This window comes from Schistocerca piceifrons, unplaced genomic scaffold (genome assembly GCF_021461385.2).
Source record: "Schistocerca piceifrons isolate TAMUIC-IGC-003096 unplaced genomic scaffold, iqSchPice1.1 HiC_scaffold_312, whole genome shotgun sequence".
Taxonomy (NCBI): Eukaryota; Metazoa; Arthropoda; class Insecta; order Orthoptera; family Acrididae; genus Schistocerca; species Schistocerca piceifrons.
This window is the reverse complement of record NW_025728529.1, coordinates 243,499-248,498: the sequence shown is the minus strand read 5'-3', so window position 1 is coordinate 248,498 and position 5,000 is coordinate 243,499. Positions and strand designations below refer to the sequence as shown.

The following is a 5,000-nucleotide window of genomic DNA, read 5'->3' as shown; positions in this document are numbered from 1 at the left end:
AGTGTAGCGCGCGTGCGGCCCAGAACATCTAAGGGCATCACAGACCTGTTATTGCTCAATCTCGTGCGGCTAGAAGCCGCCTGTCCCTCTAAGAAGAAAAGTAATCGCTGACAGCACGAAGGATGTCACGCGACTAGTTAGCAGGCTAGAGTCTCGTTCGTTATCGGAATTAACCAGACAAATCGCTCCACCAACTAAGAACGGCCATGCACCACCACCCACCGAATCAAGAAAGAGCTATCAATCTGTCAATCCTTCCGGTGTCCGGGCCTGGTGAGGTTTCCCGTGTTGAGTCAAATTAAGCCGCAGGCTCCACTCCTGGTGGTGCCCTTCCGTCAATTCCTTTAAGTTTCAGCTTTGCAACCATACTTCCCCCGGAACCCAAAAGCTTTGGTTTCCCGGAGGCTGCCCGCCGAGTCATCGGAGGAACTGCGGCGGATCGCTGGCTGGCATCGTTTATGGTTAGAACTAGGGCGGTATCTGATCGCCTTCGAACCTCTAACTTTCGTTCTTGATTAATGAAAACATACTTGGCAAATGCTTTCGCTTCTGTTCGTCTTGCGACGATCCAAGAATTTCACCTCTAACGTCGCAATACGAATGCCCCCGCCTGTCCCTATTAATCATTACCTCGGGTTCCGAAAACCAACAAAATAGAACCGAGGTCCTATTCCATTATTCCATGCACACAGTATTCAGGCGGGCTTGCCTGCTTTAAGCACTCTAATTTGTTCAAAGTAAACGTGCCGGCCCACCGAGACACTCAATAAAGAGCACCCTGGTAGGATTTCAACGGGGTCCGCCTCGGGACGCACGAGCACGCACGGGGCGGTCGCACGCCTTCGGCTCGCCCCACCGGCAGGACGTCCCACGATACATGCCAGTTAAACACCGACGGGCGGTGAACCAACAGCGTGGGACACAAATCCAACTACGAGCTTTTTAACCGCAACAACTTTAATATACGCTATTGGAGCTGGAATTACCGCGGCTGCTGGCACCAGACTTGCCCTCCAATAGATACTCGTTAAAGGATTTAAAGTGTACTCATTCCGATTACGGGGCCTCGGATGAGTCCCGTATCGTTATTTTTCGTCACTACCTCCCCGTGCCGGGAGTGGGTAATTTGCGCGCCTGCTGCCTTCCTTGGATGTGGTAGCCGTTTCTCAGGCTCCCTCTCCGGAATCGAACCCTGATTCCCCGTTACCCGTTACAACCATGGTAGGCGCAGAACCTACCATCGACAGTTGATAAGGCAGACATTTGAAAGATGCGTCGCCGGTACGAGGACCGTGCGATCAGCCCAAAGTTATTCAGAGTCACCAAGGCAAACGGACCGGACGAGCCGACCGATTGGTTTTGATCTAATAAAAGCGTCCCTTCCATCTCTGGTCGGGACTCTGTTTGCATGTATTAGCTCTAGAATTACCACAGTTATCCAAGTAACGTGGGTACGATCTAAGGAACCATAACTGATTTAATGAGCCATTCGCGGTTTCACCTTAATGCGGCTTGTACTGAGACATGCATGGCTTAATCTTTGAGACAAGCATATGACTACTGGCAGGATCAACCAGGGAGCTGCGTCAACTAGAGCTGAGCAGCCGGCCGCCCGGGAGTGTGTCCCGGGGGCCCGCGCGAACACGCAAGCGTCCGCTCAATCATTCTGCAAACAGGAGGAGGCTGAGCTCCCCTGCACAATACACCTCGAAACCCTCTCAGGTCCCGGCGGCGCGCAGCGCCGTCCCAAGTACTTGGTCGGGTTCGAGAGAGGCGCAATCGCCCGGAGTTAGGCGAGTAGACGCTTTCGGTGCGACCACCCGTGCTCCCAACTGAGCTTGCCGCTGCCGACAGAGGCCCGGGAGCGTGCTGTCGTGGCATTGCCGGCGGGAGACAACACGCGCCACCTACGGTGACCGGCAGCTCCAACGCCAGCGCCACAGAAGGACAAAAGCCCCACTTGGGTGCCGAAGCGAACTCTCCCAGCACAGCGCACGCGCCAACACATCCGCACAGCTGCGATACAAACCACCAGCGAGAACCGCTGGGGCGACCGAGCAGCAGACGGCGTCGCGGCGCCGAGCGCCGGGCGGCAGCGCATCCTCAACGCACACAGTCCTCAATCGGACCAGCACACTGAAGATGTCCACCGCGCTTCGCACCGGGCCCGCGAGGACCTACTTTGGCCGCACGGCGCCGCGCGCAGGGTGCGCCGGCGCGCAGCTGCGACGCCTGCCGCGTCCGTCGGCCGGCGCGCCTGCCACTGGCCGCCCCCACCAGCCGGCTGTAGCGCGTGCGCCCACGCACCGCGCGGCCAGCACGCCGGGAGGCGCCCCCTCACCGGCCGGGGACGGTCCCACCCAGCCACCGCCGCGTATCGCTTCACACCCAGATGCCGTTCAGTTTCGTCGGCATGGTGGGTATCGCTGGAACAACCGGTTAGTACCTCAACCTATCGTCGCCATCACCGATTCACCCCTAGCGAGAACAACCGCACCACAACAGGTTACCATTTGTTCATTTGCGTAACTTCACCAGAAAACGCAGGCGTCCATCGCCATTTGCAACTTCCACGATTATTGCATGCCTGTGTCAGGTGTCACGCCACACTACGTCTGCCCACATACACGCAACAAAATGTGCACGCCTAGACAATACGTGGAAGGTGGCCCCCGTACGTATGCGATGTCCATTGCTCGAACGACTGTCAACCGGCCTCTGTAGCATGTCGCAGATATGGAACGCGGTGCACCATGCCATCACGGTGTGTGAGGAGAGACGACTAGGTCCGAATACATCAACAGACAGCTCATGCTGATCGCCATCCACGGCGTCCGTTCCTCCCACACGTCTCTATGGCGTACCACACTGCAATCCAGCTCTCATAGGGAGACGACACGTAGCTGCGTGCACAATATTTGCACTGTATGGTCCGCCGTTTTTGGGCGCAGTCGTTGTACGGTCACACATGTGCCACGATGTATCATTCAGTACATAAGGACGAATGTGCAGTACAGATTGTGGTTTACGCGTACGACATTAGCGGACAGTTGACACAGGCCGCACCACAACGTAGCCTGAGTACGTCGCATGCGGAGGGCATTGAACATGCAAAGTTCTCACCAACCAGCTTGCGAAGGCAGGGGGCAAGGTGGGGACGTGGGGAGGGGCGGCATGTACGTCCTGCTGCCATCCACATTACAGTGTACAGCAGGAGCATGTGGAAAGTGAGCAAGACTTGCAAGGTGTTTAACATGAAGCGATACACAGGGGAGCGGGGAGTGCGAGTAGCGAACTATATTGCGAGGGTTGCGGGTGGGCAACACTACACTAATTGAACGAGTCGTATAACAATTACAGAGCAGGTTTAGGCGACAACGTGGGTTACGTTAGGCGACAACGTGGGTTAGGTTAAGGCACGACGTGGGTTAGGTTAAGGCACGACATGGGTTAGGTTAAGGCACAACATGGGTTAGGTTAAGGCACAACATGGGTTAGGTTAAGGCACAACATGGGTTAGGTTAAGGCACAACATGGGTTAGGTTAAGGCACAACATGGGTTAGGTTAAGGCACAACATGGGTTAGGTTAAGGCACAACATGGGTTAGGTTAAGGCACAACATGGGTTAGGTTAAGGCACAACATGGGTTAGGTTAAGGCACAACATGGGTTAGGTTAAGGCACAACATGGGTTAGGTTAAGGCACAACATAGGTTAGGTTAAGGCACAACATAGGTTAGGTTAAGGCACAACATAGGTTAGGTTAAGGCACAACATGGGTTAGGTTAAGGCACAACATGGGTTAGGTTAAGGCACAACATGGGTTAGGTTAAGGCACAACATGGGTTAGGTTAAGGCACAACATGGGTTAGGTTAAGGCACAACATGGGTTAGGTTAAGGCACAACATGGGTTAGGTTAAGGCACAACATGGGTTAGGTTAAGGCACAACATGGGTTAGGTTAAGGCACAACATGGGTTAGGTTAAGGCACAACATGGGTTAGGTTAAGGCACAACATGGGTTAGGTTAAGGCACAACATGGGTTAGGTTAAGGCACAACATGGGTTAGGTTAAGGCACAACATGGGTTAGGTTAAGGCACAACATAGGTTAGGTTAAGGCACAACATAGGTTAGGTTAAGGCACAACATAGGTTAGGTTAAGGCACAACATAGGTTAGGTTAAGGCACAACATGGGTTAGGTTAAGGCACAACATGGGTTAGGTTAAGGCACAACATGGGTTAGGTTAAGGCACAACATGGGTTAGGTTAAGGCACAACATGGGTTAGGTTAAGGCACAACATGGGTTAGGTTAAGGCACAACATGGGTTAGGTTAAGGCACAACATGGGTTAGGTTAAGGCACAACATGGGTTAGGTTAAGGCACAACATGGGTTAGGTTAAGGCACAACATGGGTTAGGTTAAGGCACAACATGGGTTAGGTTAAGGCACAACATGGGTTAGGTTAAGGCACAACATGGGTTAGGTTAAGGCACAACATGGGTTAGGTTAAGGCACAACATGGGTTAGGTTAAGGCACAACATGGGTTAGGTTAAGGCACAACATGGGTTAGGTTAAGGCACAACATAGGTTAGGTTAAGGCACAACATAGGTTAGGTTAAGGCACAACATAGGTTAGGTTAAGGCACAACATAGGTTAGGTTAAGGCACAACATAGGTTAGGTTAAGGCACAACATAGGTTAGGTTAAGGCACAACATAGGTTAGGTTAAGGCACAACATAGGTTAGGTTAAGGCACAACATAGGTTAGGTTAAGGTACAACATAGGTTAGGTTAAGGTACAACATAGGTTAGGTTAAGGTACAACATAGGTTAGGTTAAGGTACAACATAGGTTAGGTTAAGGTACAACATAGGTTAGGTTAGGTTAGGTTACACGTTGTTGTAAGGAAAGGTGTAGGGGGGGGCGGGGGCGGCAGGTTCGTTGATAGTGATTATAGTAAGTGAATGCTTGTGACATGATCAGATTTGTCACGT

At 52.5% G+C, this 5,000-nt stretch overlaps 1 non-coding gene across 1 annotated transcript in view; it reads right to left on the bottom strand.

Moving 5' to 3' along the window:
- Nucleotides 1-1,580, bottom strand: part of LOC124745022 — a 1,909-nt gene extending 329 nt beyond the window's left edge. The window contains exon 1 of the ribosomal RNA XR_007010976.1: nt 1-1,580. This exon is cut by the window's left edge and continues 329 nt beyond it. This is a non-coding gene — a ribosomal RNA (small subunit ribosomal RNA).
- Between the last annotated feature and the right edge of the window lie 3,420 nt (nt 1,581-5,000).